General features: G+C 44.8%; 1 long non-coding RNA gene across 1 annotated transcript in view; it reads right to left on the bottom strand.

The window, feature by feature from the left end:
* Window positions 1-1,050: 1,050 nt before the first annotated feature.
* The window catches only part of LOC119656153, a 118,581-nt gene continuing 98,435 nt past the window's right edge, over window positions 1,051-21,196 (bottom strand). Inside the window, exon 2 of the long non-coding RNA XR_005250008.1 lies at window positions 1,051-1,195. This is a non-coding gene — a long non-coding RNA (uncharacterized LOC119656153). The remainder of the gene's footprint in view (window positions 1,196-21,196) is intronic.

Below are 21,196 nucleotides of genomic sequence, written 5' to 3' on the forward strand. Positions count from 1 at the left end.
TTAGTGGGTAAAAATCCCACACTCTGGCGTGCCCAGGCCAGAGTCTTTTGAAGATTTCCACCTCCTCGAAAACAAAAAGAAGATAGCCACCTTCCCTGGTTGGGTAAGTGAAGTTTAAGTCGATTCTCCACTCTGAACTATCCTCAGCGACCCTTTGAAATAGGTGTCGTGTTATTTGCCACCGGCTTCAGAACGGGTCTATGGGTACACATTCATTCGGTAACATTGGCTTCTACAGAAGGTTGGTCCAAAACTGCAGTTGGGAGAACACAGAGTTGTCTGTTAACTTAGTCAAGATCCAAAAGATTTCACCAGTCTGCATTCACCTTCACATTAAACGGGAACATTCTCAATGCGCGTTTTGGACGTTATGTGATCCTCGATGGGATCGTTTCGCTTTTCCGCAAGATCATAGAAATAATGATTGCATATGCGACTCCCTGGCCAGCATCAGATCCGTGCGACTTGGCTGATCCACTCTCTGATGTGTATAATTTTCTAACAGTCTAGGAGTTGTTATCTCATCTCACTGATCGTTACCGAAGATGATCGCTCCACTATGCGCACCCTGGACGCGAATCTTATTCGCACAGAATCCGCGAATAATGGTAGATTCAATTTTTCCACTACTATCTATGCACCGCGGAGACCTGGCATTCGCAACCCATTTGAAGTGCCGCAGGATAATCGAGTGCGATATGGGCTTTAATTTCATATCAAAATCATTATAAGTTCATAGGAGCAATTTTGTAAGTTTACCGAGGAGTCCGGTGTGCGCCGCGCGAATCAATGAGGCAATCGGCGTTCTGGATTCAAGTTACTTGCCCCGGGGTTAAGTGCAAGGCTGCTGGCTTATGATCATAATGATGAAGAATTCAATCGGAAAATTGATGGTTTATATGCGAAATGGTGCTGGAGATGCATATTTTTTTAAGTGAAAGGTTTCGTAGAATATGTTTAGCGAATTATCGGGTTTTACAACTCTGGAAAGGCGTAGATTGAAGGTCTTCGATAGAACATGAACAAGTCAACTAAATGAAAGTACAGTGGTCATACTTGATCTACTTTTATTCTCTAAATATAACAACAAATATAATTAAACTATTTATGATTTTTTTTTCAAATATTCACACCTACTATATATGCATTCTTTCAGATGATATCCTTGAGGTATATGCTCCTGATTTTGTGGGACCTGAAAATGGAAAGCAATCGGAAATTAATAAATCTGCAAATGCCATTTCAGGTGCAGGTTTTCGCAATAGCTGCGTAATTCAAATGTGTCAGATCAAGGGTTTTCTAAGGGTTAGTGTCATCTGTCAATAAAAAAAAACATTACAAAAGCAGAAAAAATCAGGAATTTATTAGATGTGCAACCAAGAGTCGCGTATTTGTAACTTAATACCTAACTTTTTGACATATGTGTTGACAGTGATACCTGTCACATGTAAAACCACTATTCATAATCTGGCTAAGATGACCTTTCTAGGGGAAACCTTCCCTACACATGTAATCATAGGAAAAACCTACTTCAAAATAGATCGTTTTATACAGCGCGAGTGACAGTCCTACAACTGCGGGTACCTCGGGCACATTGGCAAACTATGCAAAACTACAAAATCGAAATGCCCCTGTGACCTGTGAAAACAGCGAAAACTGGGATGGCACATTATGCTCCAAGAAAAGCATACTAGAGGAGAAGGTCTAAATGTGGCCCCCCCTTTTGTTTTTCGAGCATGAAAAGAAAAATGAAGATCGGCATGTCAAGTTTCATGTGCTATGCATTTCAATATTCTCCTGGTCATTGATTCGTAAGGAAAACAAGGTCCTTCGTCGAAGCTGTCGGATTGTGTGTCTAAATGATTTTCATCTGAGACAGTGGTTTTCCCTCCACGGCTACGACTTTGGATATTGTCAGGATTCTGATTTCCATCTGAAGCACTTGATGTACCTGCCAGGTGTGTTCTATATGCAGAAGAAGTGAGTACTTTTGGTGTGGTACGTTTTCGCCCTCGATTCGAAGTTTTATTTTTAGGTTTTGGTATTGGTTGAATAATTTCTGGTGAAACTATGATGTTTAACTGATGATGCAACAACTCATCTCTTTGCGATGCAGTTAAATTTTCCTGTGTATTGCTCCCTGGGCGGTTTTCGGAAGTGTTTTCATCGTTATAAACTTGAGCTTCTGCTAAAAAATCTGCGTCAGAAAAAATCTGCGGATTAGGGGTAGATTCCGGTGACGCGAAATCCATTTGCAGCGATTTCTCCTGTTGAGCTTCGTAGATAGGCTCGACCAAACAATTCGGCGATATCGTAGGGTTTAAGCAACCGATCGGAATGCAACAAGAAATTTCGGATTTCTTCACTATAATAGGTTTTTAATGCCCCCATAAAGGTTTTATCCAGGGGCTGCAATTTATGCGTGGTGTGAGGTGGAAGAGTAACTATTGTTACATAGTTCTCATGAGCTAACTCCAGAAGTTCAATGTTACGAGTGTGGCTGTAATGCCCGTCGAGTATTAACAGTACAGGCGACTTCTTAGTTGGATTTGTTTTAGAAAGAAAATGACGAAACCAATCGGTGAATAAATTCGTTTGAATCCAGCCGGATGGGTGGTCTTTGCCGATAGCACCATGCGGAGCTCCTTTCATAAGTATATCGGAATAATTTTTTCTGGGGAAAATCATCATGGGTGGTATAAAAAACCCGGAAACATTCATACAGCAAACCACGGTCATCAATGATCCTCGTTCCGCAGCAGTTAAAGCACCTATTTGTTTTTTGCCTTTCTTCCCAATTATTTGAGGAACTTTAGATTGAACGATTGTCAGTCCGGTCTCGTCAACGTTGAAAATGCGATCAGGAGGGTATCGAATTTTTTCCATTTCCGCCTTCAAAATCTCAAAAAATTCCTTTACTGCCTCACGGTTAAAGCCTTGAACACGGGCAAAAGATGTTTCTAATGGTTTCCTTAAAGAAAGTTCGTGTTTGTGTCTTCGTAGAAAAAGGTCTAACCACGAACGCCCTGCTATTTCCTTTGTAAAATTGTTGGGTATGTTATTTTTCAAAGCTAACTGATAGGCCATTCGCCGAACATCTATTCGTGTTAGACCATAGTATTTCGCTTCCATTAGAAGAATATACTCCACGAGTTTCTTTTCTATATTAGGTGGAAGTACAGTTTTCCTGCCTAGCGGTTTTTCAACAATTTTTTCAGACTCTCCTAGATCGTGCACCAACCTTCTTAATGTAGTCCTCGGTACGCCAAACATTTTTACGGCTTTTTTGTAACCCATCGTCTTACTCCTGACTGCATCTATAGCTTTTTTCATTTGTTCCGGGTCCCATGTTTTCCTCTTTTTGGCTACGGTTAACATAATGCTGTTCCGGGGCATCTATAGGAAACAATGCAGCAATCTTTAATACTTTTGTGTTTCAAACATCGATTATGGCCCCCGGAGGCCATAATCGAAACCGAACGGGGGGCCATATTAGACTTATGCAATCACAGAAAAAAAAAGCAAAAAATAAAACGAAAAGTAAGCCGTGCTTCAGCATTACCTTGATATGTAATACTGCTGAACCTGTAAAAACTTTTTAGCACAAAACACCATTTAAACATGCCACATTTACAGGAATACCGATAACAAATATCTTCTTGGAAGAAAGTTAGAAGAACACAAAGAACAGAAACTAGAATTTGTCTCTACCATTTGTCATTTAAATGACATATGGATACATGAAAAAACAGCTGTTAAGATTGTGGTTGTTGCACAGTGGCGTTTTTATCTGTGGCTGTTTTGTGTCGCATAGAATCGTAGGGGGCCAAAATACCAGCAGGGGCCAAATTTAGACCTTCTCCTCTATGCAATAGCACAGAGTATAATGCGCGAGAACTGTCATCGCTCTCCGCAAAACAAACAATTTTTTATTTCCTATAATAAGTAAATATAAACTTATAGCTAACTTAGGGACTACCTTAACAGTTAAACTTAATCTAAGGTATAACATAAAGCTTAAACTAACTTATTACTAAAAAGGCTATTTGAAAAAAAAATATGTACATTTCATTTTGGAGGAAAAGTCGAAAAAAACCTCCACTCGTTGAGCATATATAAAAACGGGATGGGACTAGGAGGGAAAAGGACTGGGGTAGGATGGGAGGCGTGCGGGAGAGGGATGGGAATTAAAAGTTGGGAGGGGTGCTAATGATGGGAAGGTTTAAAAAATTGGGAGTCGGAGAAATTGCCTGTGTAGAAAACTACTCTACCTATGGAATCGAACAGACGGTTCTGGGACTGGAGGATCTGACGAAACAAATGAGTCCGGAGAAGGTTATCTTCAACGATCTCGATCTGCATGGCATTGGTGACAAGAGGATTGGGATGGGTTTGGCACTTGGCCAGGAAGTTGAGGGCAAGTCGAGCAAGGAAGGCGTCGATACGTGGGGTTTGGCAGGATTCATAGAGGATCTGGTTGGAAATGTACTTGGAGCGGTCCTCGTTCTTAAAGATGTTGGCGCAGTGGTGAGAGATCCTGCGCTCTCTGAGGCGGAGTCGCTCCATTTGAGACGGGGAGCAATCGGACCAGAAAATGAAGCCGAAGATGAGAAGTGGGCGGATAAGCTCTTTACAGCAAAACAGCTTAACCTTTCTTGGAGTCGGGATGTTGTATTTAAGGATAGGATACAGGGACCGGAAGGCACCAGTTGCACGGCCTAGTGCCTTCGTTATGTGAGGTACGTGGGAGAGGCGGAAGTTCATTGTCACCCTGAGGTAGGTGACTTCTTTAATAGTGGGAATGGGCTGGTCGTGGATTGTGAGTGATAATGATCTGGTGTCACTCCACATCTTCGGAGTCATCCTCATGCCTCCATGGAAGACGATGGTCTCACACTTGTCGGGATTTAGTGAAAGTTTCCAACGGGTGAAATAGTGGTAAAGTTCGTCCAAATAAACATTCAGACGCGCTTCACCACGGGAGATGTCTTTGGTGGCCGTGTAGATGATTAGGTCATCCGCGTATTGGAGGATCTGAATGGGACACGGGTGTGGAGGCGGTTTGGGGATGTCTGCGGTGAACAGCGAGAAAAGGGTTGCAGACAGGACTGAACCCTGTGGAATGCCGGCTGGGCAAGTATAGGACGAGGAAAGGTACTGCTGGATGCTCACTAGGGCTTTCCGCCCATCTAGAAAGCTAAGTATTAGCTTACAGAGGTGCGGATGGAAATTGAGGATTTCGGAAAGCTTGTACGTGAGTCCGTATTGCCATACGGAGTCGAAAGCTTTCCTTAGGTCAAGGAGACAGGCTATGATGAGTGTCCTCCGATTGATACCCACGAGGATATCAGTCTTGAGGACATGTAGCGCGTGCTCAACCGAGTGTTTAGTTCGGTTGGCGAATTGGAATCCTGGTAATGTGTTGTTGGAAGTGCAATGCTCGTCTATGAGGGATTTGATAATCCGCTCGAAGATTTTGGTGGAGGAAGAAAGGATAGAGATAGGCCTGTAGCTATCGGGATTGAGTGGATTAAGGTTCTTTTTTGGGACGGGAACTATGCGAGCATTTTTCCTTTCGTTGGAAAGTGAGCGTTGAGGATACAGTGGTTGATGATCGAGGAGAGTGGTGGAAATGTTGGGGGCGCACTTTTTCAAAACTATGGAGGGGATTTTGTCGAGACCCACTGATTTTTTGTTCTTGGAGGCTGCAATTGCAGCTTCCACTGAACTTGGGCTGACAAAGTGGATGGGAGAAACATTATCATGTTCATCGGGATGGATAAGGGGTTGAGTGAATAGGGTTAGGTTGGGACTGGGTTGGTAAAAAGTTGGAGTGGATTGTAGTTTTTCTATGGATTCGCTCACAACACTTTCGAAGTGTTGATCGCGAATGTGGAGGGTGCAATGGTCCGCTTGAAGGAAGTGGTCGGCTAGGATGTTCACCTTTTCGGGAGTTGAAATATTCTGTGGGAGGATGGTGGTTTGCTGGGAGGGCTTGCCTAGACGGGGGCAAGTTTTTCTGAGTTTCCTGAAGGTATCACGGTTCAGCTCGATGTTGGAGAGGCGTTTGTGGATGTGGTTGGTATAAAGTGTTAAAATCCTATTGTGGATTGACCTGTCAAGGGAGAGGATTTCATTACGGAGAGGAGAGGATTGCGGAGAGTATCTATTTCTAAATAGCCTCCGCCTTAGGGTATGCTAGTACTTGATATCCACGAGGATATCGTCAGGGATAGAAATAAGGTTGCGGTAGTTAAGGGACCGAGAAGGTATCAGTTCGTCACATACTTGCTGAATTGCTTCAGTGTACTGACGAACTGTCCAATCTATAGTGTCGTTGGAAACTGTTTCGTTGGTAGGGAGGAGGAGAGGTTCAAGTCTGGATTTAAGGGTGCGGTTGATGAGTTTCCAGTTCGCCTTCTGGAAGTCAGGGACTAAAGTGAGTGAGGGCCTGGTGGCTCTGTCGGGGAGTGAAACCTCTAAGACCACGGCATCATGGTCACTGATACCGGGGGCTGTTACTAGGAAGGGATAGGTATTTGGATTGGGTTTGATGGTGAGGTTGCTGCTGATTAGGAAGTGGTCAAGGTAGGAATGGTAGTACCCTTTATTAAATGAAGGGAGGGCAGGGCTGAAGTGGGAGAGGTTAATATTGGGATTAGAGGTGGTTACAAAACGGTGGAGAGTTTCCCCGTTCCATGACGGGTGCCTGGCGTTGAGGTCTCTCCCTATAATTATGTACCAGGACTTGTTTGCTCTCGGTTGAGCGGCACAGTAGGATAGGATCAAACGGATGTCATGGGTATCATAGGATTGGTCGGGACAGTAGACAGCAGCTACGAAGACCAGGGATGATTGGGTTTCAAAGGAAATAAGGGTAACCTCAATCGATTTAAAGCTATTGGGCGGCGGGAACAGTTGTTTGGTAAGGAATTTATCGGAAATAAGGATGGCCGTTCCACCACAGGTGTCTCGGCCTAGTGGATTGGACTGTGGACGGTCGGTTCTATACAGGTTGAAATTTGGGAAAATGGGTCTATGTCTATAGTGCAGCCTGGTTTCACACAGGAGCACTATGTGGGGTTTATGGTCGATAAGAAATAGCTCGAGTTCGTGCCTGCGGGCACGGCCGATGATCGAGTTAATGTTCAACTCGATGATCTTAACATTCATTATTGCACGTTAAAATACCGACCATCGCGTTAACACTTGCAGGAATTCCTGCGATTTCCTGGCGAACTCGAGGAAATCGGGGTTTGAAATGTTCGAGGGCTTTGGGTGTTGGGATGCTGGGGTGGACGGGTTTCTGCTCCGCACGGTGTCTGCGAAGGACACCGATGGCCATGTGAAAGCAGGGTTTTCAATTTTGCTAAGAGTCGGAATGGGACGGGTGGGTGGTGCTCGTTTTTGAGCATTCCTCCTCGCCACAACTCGGACGAACATTGGGCAGTTTCACTGTCATCGCTCTCATTTTATAGCCTAGCTTTATATGGCTTTTTTCGTTGTTGCTGCATCGATGACATAAACTGCAAAACCATTTCTTCCGGACCAGTTTAGTTTGTTTTGAACGTGAGAAGAAAGAAGAAACGATCTCACTCATACGATTGCCGACCATTACGAATGTGGAAGAACCATGGAACCAAGTGAAAGACACGATCCACAAAGCGGCCTCTGCAACCCTCGGGGTCACCAAGCCGGGTAAGCGGTACATCAACCGAAATACTTCGCTTTGGAATGATGATGTTGAAATGAAGGTCCGTGAAAAGAAACGCCTCTACCACAAATTTCTCGACGATAAATCACTGGCCAATTGGCATATTTATAAGAATGCCAACCCGGAAGCAAAGAAAGCGGTCGCTGTCATTCGAGCGAACCATTACAAAAATCTTTACGATAAACTCGACCCTCGGGATGTGGAGAGAGATCTGTATGGACTTGCCAAATGCCGAAACCAAAGCACACAGGATATCGAACACTTCTGTTGTGTTAATGACAAGGACGGTACTTTACTTACCAACGGTCGAACTGCAACAGATAGATGGCGAGAAAGCTTCGAGCAGATTTCAACTAAAGAATTTGCTCATCCTCCACTTCCACAATCATTGCCGACATTTGGAGGAGTTCTACCTTTCAGCGCAACGGTGCTCAGAGGTGGCAGGGAGGAAGACGGGGCGGCAGCCCTGTGGGCCGAACCAAAACCAGGTGGATGAGGAGAACCTCCATAGTGGTGGCGCCGGGAGACACTGTATCACATTGGCTTGCTGGTTGTGATGCAGTAGGCGAATGCTGCGAAGGCCTAATTAGACCGTTCAGACCGGAGTCTGCACGGAGACTCATCTGAAGTCACGAAACCTTACCAGGGGTACACTGGTACCATGGGAACCGGGGTAGCCCCTGAATTCACATGCTTCAGGAGAATTCCTATTGCATGTGCATTCAGCTCGGTTGTAGCGGTTGCCCCCCCCCCCCCCCCCCGTGGGAGCTTCACGGGGGTTGTGGTTACATTCAAGCGAACAGAAACCTTCGGGCCTCAGCGTGTTGTTGCGTTTCAACATGGGTGCCGTACTCCCTAGTTCGATAGAGATTTAGATGGGTCTTGCATCCACTAGTATGAATGCTGTGCCATGCACTCAGTATAGACTGGTACCGTTGTAGCTTGCTGCGTCGGGGCTCTGATTGTGGTCATAAAATCAATCCGTGTCTTAAGAACACCATGGGATTAAGTCCACGAGACAGGTACCCATGTAAAACACCGTCACGTAACTGTCAGCACAACTGAAGTCGAGGGGGCAATACAACGAATGAAATCATGGAAAGTCACAGAGAAGCATCGCCCTCTTCACATTGCATTTCTGAATCTAGAGAAAGCGTTTGACCGTGTGCCACACGAACTCATCTGGTAGGCTCTACGACAACACTTAGTGCCAGAACAACTCGTCAGCGGCAGTGATCTGTCCAGAACTGGGCAGTCAACGCTATCAGCCAATGGAGAACTGGGTTATGAAATTGCTTCACGCATTAACGCAATCTAGATGAAGTGGTGTTCCACAATAATCGTCTCGAGTCTAAAATTTACCACAATGTCGTCCGTCCTGTCGCTCTCTATTGTTCTGAGTGTTGGTCGACTATAAAAACAATGAACGGCGTCTTGCGGTAATGGAGACGAAGAAGTTGCGTTGGACTAGTGATGTGACATATTTTGATTACATCCGAAATGAGGATATCACGATCGTTATGGGGTTGCACCGATTGTAGGGAAATTGTAAGAGAGGCAACTCGTGGAAAGGAGAATTCACTTGCCAAGATTGGTCTGAACATCGAAGTGGATGGTAAACGACCAAAAGACCGTCCGAAACAACGGTGGCTTTATACGCTGGATGCGGATTTAAAAATCCCCAGATTGCATCCAGAACAGGCATTTGATAGAGCCAGATGGCGAAACTGATCACGACGGGCCGACCCCGGTTGCGAACGGGACAAAGGCTGGAGAAAAAGAAGAAAATAATTCACACTCATGTCGTGTTTGCGATTATATATAAATGGAGCAGAACAGAGGTGAGGCAGCATCTGATGAGCTGCCTATGCCATAGACGAAAGATAATAGAAGGAAGCGATTGCCAAAAATATGGGTCAACGCCAAATCAAGGATGTGGTTATAGAGACGACACTAGGTAAGGTATTGCACTAGGCAAACCATTCTATGAGAATTTCAAAGACATTCCTAGCTGCAGAGCTGCTTACCTTCCTACCGGGTGGGTTTGAAGATTTGAGCCAGTTGGACTCTGACCCCTTGTTCTTACCAGAGCAGCCATGGTTTTAAGAGTTTGTGGCATCATAATGGCGCACCACAGCGCTAATTGGGCTCCTCTGAGCTACCAGTGCTATCTACCTATCTACTTACCTATGATTACGGTTAACATTGAATTGGAAAACCAAATAGGGATCTACGAACGCCGTAAGAACTAAATGCGAGGAGCTCATATATTTAGGGTAAATAGATCGATTGATAGAAAATAGCTTTTTGTTAAAAGAGAATTCAAGTCACTAGAGAGAATGAAAGGTGGATCAAGATATTTAACTAAGAGAGCGCAAGCACATTGAAGGAACTCTCTGAGAAGATAATTTATACACGAACAAAGAAAGTGGACATGTGATATAAGGGACAAGGTGACATGTGGGGGCGAATTATAAGGGAATGGGTGCGTAAAGGAATAATAGAAACAACAGGAATGTGCTACTTAATTGCGATTAAGATATTGTTTCCGTGAGTTTACCTGATAAAGTATCATCGCAGGAATCAAGGACCCTACAACCACCCAGAAATTCGAGACTAGTCTGTCGATGATAATCCTTGAAGTGGTATTCGCTGGGTGACCAAAACATGGAGTGATTCCACTACTTCAAGTCATACAGGTAAGTGATTTCAAACGAAGCTTTAATTCGACCATTATTGCTCCTTATCAAAGTATCAGCCCGAGTCAAGATTCAACATATCACAAAATATCATCAGATTAGGTGTTGTCTGCTGTCCTTGAGACGAACAATTTTGGCAGGCATGACGCCCACTAAACGAGTAGATATGTCAAGGTAGGAGAGTTTGTCAAAAAAATTCCCCGTGAAGCCTGTTGGTTTTTTTTTGGGAGTAGGGTAGATGAATGCGTTTGCGCACTGAGTGTGGGACTCCCGCAACAGTACGCTGTCGGACTACCAACTAAATACCTCCCTATCATCAGAGAACTTGCCTGGAAGCGTTTGACACATTACTTCGGGTTAGCCCTCCCACTCTCCCGCGTTTACGCACAGAGTGTTGGACTCCCATAACAGTACGCTGTCGGACTACCAACTAATTACCTCCCTGTCATCAGAGAATTTGTCTGGAACCGTTTGACACATTGCTTCGGGCTAGCCCTCCCGCTCTCCCGGCTTTGAAAGTCTTCAAGTCAGGTAATCCCTTTCACCAACGGGAGGGAAGGGGAGGAAGGGAGTTGTTAGTTCAGGGAACCCCTTACCATCCGATCCTGGAGATAGTCTGGAGAGAGCTCCCCTGTGTCTGCATAAACCTGCTGACGAAAGCCCCCCCACCTCTCGCAAGAGAAAAAGGTGGGTTCAGTGTCTTTCGCCGCTCCATTGCAGAACACATCAGATTGGGAGATCGTGTCTTCCCAATCCTGTGCAGCTAAGACTGAAAACCACGATGACCGCTTAGAAGTTGGGTAAGGAAATGTGCGTGCGTTCGGTTCAATCACGCGTCTAAATTGTCGATGAGCCGCGCAGTCCGTCTGCCCCTTGGCTCATTTTGCCAAGAGAGTTACCACTCGGTGAGGATGCGTTGACGTTCTTCACGGGCAAACATCTCTCTTAAGTTCTCGCCCTTACGGCGGTAGATAGCTTTTGTGCTCCTTGACAAGGAGGGCAACGGGGATTACTCCCGCGATTAACATCACGGCCGGTTCGGAGATGGTGCGATAAGCAAACGCCACTCGCAAAGCCGCTTGAGCAAGGCGCTTATAATGCACCTCCTTGTTAAGGGCATCACCCCATCGCGTTGCTCCTATAAGGAGACGTCTCCTAGTAGATATAGGGCCCTCTCTTCTCCTTCTGGTCAAAATGACTACTTCGATTTTTTCCAGCGCGAGGGTGAAACCGTGAGCAGTCATTCAATGCCTGTTGGTCTTGTTACATATTACCAATGCAAGCTTGACTGATGCAAGTGGGCATTAAGAGGTCATACAATGGTAGTTGTGTTGATAGGCGGATCTCGCGGTAAGCATGATGATATCGTAGGATCAGTGAACCTTTGGTAACAAATAAACACTCCCTTGAAGCCTGTAAGAGCCCTTCTTTTTGATACCTTATACTATGCTATGTGGTGATGCGCTCGGCATTTCGCGGGTTTGCGATTATTACCCTGATTTGCCTTAGTTACTAATTTACAACTGAGTCCATTGAAAGAGAAGAGTTTCAAGGAAAGATCTGATTATACACACCACGGAACAGTATTTTCTGAAAGGACCTATTTCTCCTAAAGCATAGAACAGGGACCTAATCTCTGCACAATTAATTTTTCTCTTCATAAAACAAAAATTAGTCCACAATGAAAATTTCACACCCTAAGAAGGGAGGAAAATTTTATTGTAAAAAACACAAATCCACCTCCTCCTGCCTTACTGGCATACACCATTATGACTATTGTGATAAAATCTCTTAGGTCAACAACTCCCTTTATACCCATCCCATACTACGTTTATCATTAACAATTGCAATCAATCGCCAATCAATCCGAAGACGGTTCTCAACAAGTTTCCCTCAGAATGTTTACGATACCGCTCCAATTAGAACTGAATAAAAATAGCGTTTTAACATAATCCCCAATCAAAGCACGTGTACCAACTTATGCAAACAATGCCATGTTTTCGCGAAATACCAATCCCATATTTCATACCTACTCCTCCCTCAACCAACCGAACAAGGCTATTATTACTCTACCCTCTTCTATCCTCTGGTTTTATCACTGCAAACGTATGCTCACCCTCCCATATTCCAGATTGCGCAAAAATTGCCAATCGTTGCAAAATGTCGATCTCATTACACGTCCTTGACGCCATTGAGTGCGGCAACAGTCAAACCACACCACCCTCTCCAGCGCCAATATATATATATCTCAACTGTCGCTAATATATTTATTTTCCGCAAATCGCATAGAAACAAACCGCATCAACACGCCGAACAAGGAGAGCACACAAAGGACCGCTTGTCCCCTTATTTTCGCAAATGTAGTTCACTGCACGTCTTTAAATGGCCCATTGATGTCAATTTGCGATGCGAAATCGCATTCCGTTGATAAACAGCAACCCCGACTCCGATTTGCCCACCCCTTTGCAGCTATCCGGCTATACGGTATCATGCAAATAAGCAACGAAGTTCGGCAAAGTGAGGGTTCGTCACTGCTCTACCGCTCCCTGAAAACCCAGCTATCGATTACACGTCTCCCCTTCTGCATTTGCCTTTTCGCAATGCAAAAATTATGCGTAAAATATCCCTTTAATGCTGTCAACAGGTCCTTTGAATGCAACCCAATGCACATTTACGCCTCCTTCCCTGTTCTCGGTGTTCCGCCTCGAGTCGGTTGCACTGCACTCAAAGGTTCTTCAGGGGTGAGATTTGCGTCGCAACTCATCGTCGAGTGGTCGTTGCCTTTTATCGCCCTCAGATTGGCTATGATTGATGTGAGAACTAATGAAATGCCCGGAAAACTGGTTTCAATGACCCGGGGGTGACCCACGGGGTCATTCAGATATAAATCCAACGTGACATGCCGATAAACGGAGAGTGAAATCGCCTTGCATTAACTCGGCTGTATACTCTGACCTTGACAAGGGTGAGAATAAATAACTTTGCTCCCATCCCCTTTGCTGGGAATCTTTCCGTCGTAGCCATCGGACATAGGATTGACCCTTATGCGCTCGGTGCTTGCGTTGAATCAGGCGGCGAGCAGTTCCTCCTTTTGTTCGCCCAATGTCGCGTTTAATGGAATTTTATGGTTCCCCGGAGAAGGATTTCAGTTGAGGCGGACTAAAAAGTACGAGCAGACAACGAGACGAGGTAGTGGCGAGTGCCTATTAAAGACTGGCCACATCCTGTTGCTCCCTTGGTCACTGTTGAGGGATGTTCGATTGCCTTACTTTTTGATGGGAATTCTCATGGACGTGGTAGAGATGAATCAACAAGTGATTGTCTGTGATACACGGTGCCATAGTAAATTACATGAAAATGGGGAGTTTGGCAAATTTATAGCAATAACGAAATCTAGCTTCTTCTGGCTGTGACTGCATAATTGACTGAATTCTCTAGAATAAATGCCTAGTTCCGATGTTAGCCTATTATACAAGTTCATAGTAGCCTTCATGAATACGTTGGCATCTATTTTACAAGATTATAAAAGCTTGAACTTATTTCGAAGATTAGGATCCATGATTTCTCTTCATTTCCATCATTCGGCATCCTTTTTGAAACCGGTGAAGGAAAAGGCGTTAAGTAGTGACTGTTGTGAATCGCAATCAAGTGTATTCGCCACTGTCACTCAACATAGTTCAAGGATCAATTTACAATTGGCTGTCTTGCTTTGCTGACCGGTGTGTATGTTTAAGGGTGGGGGGGGATATACCCTTTGAGCACTCAGATCCTGGTGCCCCATTGTACTCGAGTCCCCCGTCTAATGGAATATCCCGGATTCGTCAATGTAAAGCAGAATTTCCGTTAGTGGGTGTCATGCTAATTTGTTTGCCAGTTTGTCTGAACTCCTTACGGTCAGATTCCCGCCCCTCCCTTTCTCCCTTTGTGGAGATTTCAACCTCCCTATGCTCAACTGGCCTAATCATCCTAGCCTTCCAATTCCTTCCAATAACCTCTCTCATTCTTCCCTCCCACTTTCTTCCTTTATGTACACTTGCTCTGCCCTGAATTTCAATACCACCAAAAACTCCTTGGGTCGCACTCTCGATCTCTTCCTCCCCAACCTCCCCGAGCGCCACCTCCCTTTATTTCCTTGCACATCCCCGTATGTCAAAACCGACGGTCATCACCCCGCGATTGAATTTGAAGCGGAGCTCCCTCGTTCAAAACTCAAAACCAAGCATAAACTCACTAAGTTCAACTTCCGCAAAGCCAATTTTGACAGTCTGAACTCAGCTTTAGCATCTTTCAACTGGGTACATATATTAAGCAATTCATCGTGTGATCAAGCTCTTAACACCTTCTACAATATCCTCTCTGATCTCCTCTCCTGTTATGTCCTTTCTTCCCCTCCCTGCCTACGTTCGTTCCCAACTTGGTTCACAACGGAACTTCATATTAACATTCGCTTGAAATATACACTGCGGAAGAAGTTTTGGGCTTCTAAGAATGACGCCGACCTTCCTCACTTTAAGGCTATACGCTCTATTGTGAAGTCAATGGTTAGAAAAGCGCCTAAAAGGTACCTATTGAGCTTCGAAGCCGCCCTTGCCCGTTGTAACTTAAAACCCTTTTGATCTCACGCCTGCAATTCTCGTAATCCAACTCAATCTCTCCCTTTTTCTATCAACTTCGCTGACTCCACTGTCAACTCGCCACAGCAATTCTGCGACCTTCTCTGCACCTACTTCTCTTCAGTGTTTTCTCCCTCGAGCCCTCCACCCTCTACAGTTTTCATAACTACAGACTCCTTCGAATCTCTAGCCATTCCTCTCCTTACGCCTTCCTTGGTTGAGTTTCTCATTGGTAACCTTGACCCCAATGTCGGACCTGGCCCCAATGGGCTTCCTAATCTCTTCCTCCTTAACTGTAGAAAACACATTTCCCTCCCCCTGTGTATAATCTACAACAAAAGTCTAGATGAATGCTACTGTCTCCGCCTCTGGAAAGAGGCCCTTATCATTCCTATCCTCAAGAGCGGAGACCCTTCCCTTGCTGTGAACTACCGCCCCATTTCTCTTCTCTCCTCTTGCTCCAAAATCCTAGAAAGATACATCAACGACTGGCTGACCGGGCGCTTCGGTCACCTCATTGTCAAAGAGCAGCATGGTTTCGTGAAACATAGATCAAAGGTTTCGAATCTTCTGGTCTTTACCAAATTTGTTGCTAAATACTTGAATTCACGACAGGAAGTACATGCTGTTTATACTGATTTCTCCAAAGCCTTTGACACCGTTGACCATAACATTCTCCTCTCTAAACTTTCTTCGCTAGACTTCCCTCCCTCAGTCATCTCCTGGCTTTCCTCCTATCTCTCATGCCGTTCCTGCAAAGTTTCTTTTCATGGTCATTCATCTGGTTCCTTCTCTCCTTCCTCTGGTGTTCCCCAAGGCTCTACACTTGGCCGCTACTCTTCCTGTTTTTTATCAATGACCTCGCCTCCATTCTCACCTGTCCGTATTTGCTTTACGCAGACGACCTTAAATTGTTTGGCTCTATTTCGTCTCCATTGGACTGTGCTCTCTTACAGTCTAACCTTGATAATTTAGCCCGTTGGTGTTCGGTCAATGAGCTAACACTGAATGTCAACAAATGCCACTAGATGCGCTATTCCCTTAAACCCTCCACATCATCCTTTTCCTATTCTCTCAGTGGTCAACCCCTTTCACTATTGACCTCCTTCAAAGACCTGGGTGTAATATTCGACGATAAACTTCGTTTCAATTCCCAATTCGTTGACATCATCAATAGAGCTTCCAAAATGTCTGGTTTTATCCTACGTACCTCCTCCAACTTGTAATGATAAGAGTTGAATAAGAAGATCAGGTCGATCATCCTTAGTGGCCGATAACGACCTAGAGGGCAGAGCTATCCCAAAAATCTAAACAATTCGGCTAAATTGACCGTGAAGGTCCGCCCACAAAGATTGAAGCTCCATCAAAGTGCTCGGTCGACACGTTCTTGCACGCCTCTGTGGTAGCCAGGCTCGGGAATGTGGGGGGGTCCTTTGAGCGCTTTGATCCCTCACGCTTCATTACTAAAAACCAACGTGTCTTTTCCGATGCGTGGGTCCGCACCGGATTTTAAATTCGAGTTGACAACGAATTTCGCGACGGCCTATCGATGGTCAAACAGAACGCGAGCTAAATTGGAAAATAGAACAGAGAAAAAAAACCGGCTCGACCGCGCGCGTGGAGCCGTAAGTCTCCGGACCCGAGTGCCGCGATCAAGGAGGGGAAGATCCACGACGGATCACCGTCTCAATTGCTGTCTCTTCCGCCTCAGAATATTAAATAAAAAGAACTAGCAAAAGGGGATCGCGAGAATTCAATCTTCCTCGTCTGGAGTCAGAGAACAAAGTGAAGATGAATCATTGAGGACGGAACGGCACAGCATATAGCTGACTACCTCCGTATTCCGTCAAGGATCCATCTCACCCGTCACTTCATCCCTACGAAGAAGGAAGAATATTTAATTTTCTTCAAATTCTGAAACGAAGAGATAGCCGTTTCACATAAAGGTAGGGAAGGACACTCCTCAGAAGCTCGGACGGCAATACCTTTCAGCTTATAGCCGCAAAGGCCCGTAGATCCAGAGGCTTCTGGGAGGCAATCACCTACGAGACGTATCTCAAGACGAACACAACAAACGACTAGCTCTTATGGTATTCTACCAAGGATAGGGCAGGAAACTCTACGTTACAAGGTGGGAAAGGAGGCTTAGGAACACTTGCTTCTGGGGAAAAAGGCGTGAAACCTAAAACTAGAAATCTGAAGACAAGTGTACGTGGAGCCTAGCCGGGAACAATATTGAGAATCTATAGATTCTCTATCCGACACCATCAAACGAAGTTGTGAGCCGGAATAGGCTATCTTCCACTTAATTCAGGAAACCTGTAAATAATAAATTATGCCTGAATTCAGGAAATGTTGGGCCCCACGTTGGGCGCCATTTGTAATGAAACGTGAGGGATCAAAGCGCTCAAAGATGTTTAGATTTTTGGGATAGCTCTGCCCTCTAGGTCGTTATCGGCCACTAAGGATGATCAACCTGATCTCCTATTTCAACTCATATCATTACAAACTTTACCTCAATCCAGCCCTCCTTAACACTCTTCAATTCCCTTGTCAAAAACATCCTTGAATATTGCTGTGTAGTCTGGTCCCCCTACCGCATCCGTGACGGCCGCGCTCTTGAAGCTGTACAACGCAAATTCACCCGGACCCTCTTTTACAAAAAGAACCTTCCACGGGTTGATTATCCGTCACGACTCCGCACCCTCAATCTCCCCTTCCTACAGCAACGCCGTATCTTCCTTGATATGTGTACTCTTTTCAAACTCTGCAATGGTCTGATGGACTGCTCCGCCAACTCGGATATTACTTCCCCTATCGCCTCGTCTCATAACACACGTAGTGCGGATATTTTTGATGTACCCTTCGCGGAGCTCGAGATTTACTTTCACTCTCCGATCCCGAGGTTTTGCCGGTCCTACAATGCCGTACAGCTTGGGTCCTTTGACTCTATGTCCCTCTCTAGCTTTAAGCGTAAAATATGCCATTTACTTGCTCCTCCCTCTGAGGACAATATGTAATAAGAAATTTGCTTTCTGTGTATTGTCCTCATTAAATAAATAAATGCTACCACTTCCTTATTACAGGAGGGACATATCGTGAATAATTCCTATTTTGAACATATCTTTAGCGAGTGAATTATGGACTGTCAGAATGCCTACAATACTTCTGCAAGTCTGCCTGCTTTACGACAGGATACATTTTCGGTATGCATGTTAGGTTCTAAGAGGAAAAGTTTGGTGTGTCTAGCAGCATTTAGGCTCAGCCACCTGTCATTATGACAAGCTTGTTCCCAGGCTACGAAGACAGCTTTACCAATGCTATTGATACTGCAATTGCTGGTTCCAGTTTTTGTATGATGGAGTGGCTAAGGTCCCAAAGTAGTTCCACCGCATTGAATTAACATAGAGTTCAAACGGTTTCTGCATTCCTGAACTATTTTCGAGGTGATCAAAGGAGCCTTCAACGCCCTCAATGCAGCCTGGAAATCACTGCAGAGTGCGATGCGTCTGCCCTTCAACAGTTTATCAATCACCCACTTTACCGCCCTTAGGATCGCATATACTTCAGCTTGGAAAACCGTTGCATGTTATCTCAAAGGAAAAGCCTACTTCTCATTTGTATTCGAGAGGTAGACTCCGGCTCCTGAACCTTATTCTGTTGTCTTGTTTTGAACCATCGGTGTATAAAACTTTCGCATATCTCACCACACATTCCTCTGGGAATTCCCAGTTCTCTTAACGTCTCAGGGTAACTTCATATCTTCTACCAAATAGATCTGTGGAGACCCGAGAATCAGAAGGCATTGTAAGAACTGGATTCAGTTCTGACAGTAACTCTTCCAATGCCCTGTGCCTCCCACGTCCGTTGTTGCCCCATATATAATATCTAATCGAATTAGTCTACGAGCTGCTCTCATTACAGTGCTTCGAATAAATATATCCAGGGGCTGCACATTGAGTAATGCATTTACTCTTGACACTGGTAATACCCAGACATACGTTTCTTTGCAGTGTGGCCAGTTTACGTTGAAAACTTATTTGTCTCACCTTAACCAACCACACTACGGATGTACCATATAAACGAACATCGGCCTAATGGTAGCAACGTATATCCACATTACGACACGATACCAGAGTCCTCATGGCGGGGCAAAAGTCCGTCTGCACATCCCATAGACTGGGAGAGCTCGTTTCAACTTTAGCCCTACATGTTTGTTCCAAAGAAGCTTTTTATAGAGAATGACTGAGATTTTTCACTTCTTCGGAGAGGTGAAGGGTTGCACTCCTCACCTCTGAGAGGGAATTTTCATCCTATTTTCTCCTTTTTGTGATTTTATTTGGATTAACTGAAAATTCTTGCCTGAGGCACCAAATGTCAATCAAGTACAGCCACGTCACCAGCGTAAACTTGAGCGTCTATTGGCACATTTTGCAGTTCACTTAGTAGCGAGTCGATCAGCATACTCCACAGAACTGCGATAGTACACCTCCTTGGGGCCAGCCTTTCGTTGCTTCTGCTGTTAGGTAGCGATGGACACGCACTTCAGCACAGAGCAATCTCTGCGTTAGCATAGCATGGGTCCACTTAATTAAAGCGTCATCAACACCATGTGCTCTGGCGGCATCACCAAGTTTTTGGTAAAGTGCACAGTCAAACGCCCCGTCAATGTCCACGAACACCAGCATTGCGTACTCACCCCTCAGAGTCGCATCCTCTATGTTTGAATCCAAACAATGAAGAATAAACTCTCAGGACTTTCCACGTAGGTAAGTATGTTGGTTTTCATTTACTGGGTACGACCTAAGTGCCTTCCCACGATCAGCCAGGCACCCCAAACCTTTCAGAAAGAATGATGTCAAGCTAATCTGTCTGTAGTTCTCTGGATGAGAATAGTCATCATTCTCAGGTTTCGATATAAAGACTAGCTTAATCTTATTGCCAGAGCATATACCACCCATGCTATCTTTGAAGTGTTCCACAGCTCTCACCTTTTCATTGGTAACACCGCTTTCGTAGTATTCCAGTTCACCTTGTAACACTTATGCCCCCCTTCTTCTCTAACCAGTTCTCCCGAATTCGAAGAGGGTCTGTACGGATTCCAGTGTGGAGTTTGTGAAAATACCATCGGGGTTTCCAAGAGGCTTCAACTTGGTGGACTCATCCCTTTTAAGGACTCTTCACAGCCTTGAAGCACGCTCTAAAGGAGCCTTGCTTCGAGCATTTAACGAGCTTCTTATATTCACGCTGTGAGTTCTGGAAACTTAACCAGTCTTCACCGTTATTGCTTTTACAAGCACAGTTCAGAAGTCGTCTGGTTGGATTCTGAGTATCTGCAGTTCTCGGTCGTATCATGGAACCGCTTTACCGCTTTGTTCTTGTGAAATACGAAAATTTTTTTCAAAACACAATAAAAGTGTGCGATTTAGAATTTCCAATTAATCTTCTACCGCCAAAGGACTTTTTAGTCGCCTAGGGGGCTTCACTTTTTTGCCGAAAAGTTCATTAAACTTTGTCCAATACGTTTTCTTAGGGGGTCTTTGTATTACAGACTATTCACCTGCAATAGTCAGACCAAATTCTAAGTAACGGTAGTCTGAGAGTGAGACTTCATCTAGCACCCATCTCTAATCAACTCCAACAACTTTGGAGTGCAGATTGTTAGGTCAATTACTTCACTTCTTCTTGACCCCACGAACATGGGAGGCGTACCCTACGTTCACGGTCATCAGACCAGCTGAGGGGACAAAAACCAAACTGCTTCTCTCCTCTAGGATTACATTTGCTACTTCTCCAACAAATATGCTGAGCGTTCGCACCACAACTAATTAAGGCTTGAAGGCCCTTTGATTCTGCATGCACTATTACCATTAGACCGGTATTACTATTAGACTGGTATTGTAAGTTGACCGCAACTAGGTCCTGGGAATAGAATTATCTCAGCATGGTTGCCTCTAACAATTTTGAAATTAGGACCCAGGCCCTCGGTCCCGAATATCTCTCATCGAAGAAGATCTTAATCCTCCTTTACTGGTCCAATACCCAGATTTTGTGAAAACGAACCCATGGCCCTTGCAGCAAAAATATATAAGGACGGTCCTGCAATTTTGCCAACCTTGCTACCAGTAGTTAGGAAGAAGCTTTGGCATGTTCCAGGTTAATTTGACTAA

The sequence above is a fragment of the Hermetia illucens genome, chromosome 4 (assembly GCF_905115235.1).
Source record: "Hermetia illucens chromosome 4, iHerIll2.2.curated.20191125, whole genome shotgun sequence".
In the NCBI taxonomy this organism is placed as follows: domain Eukaryota; kingdom Metazoa; phylum Arthropoda; class Insecta; order Diptera; family Stratiomyidae; genus Hermetia; species Hermetia illucens.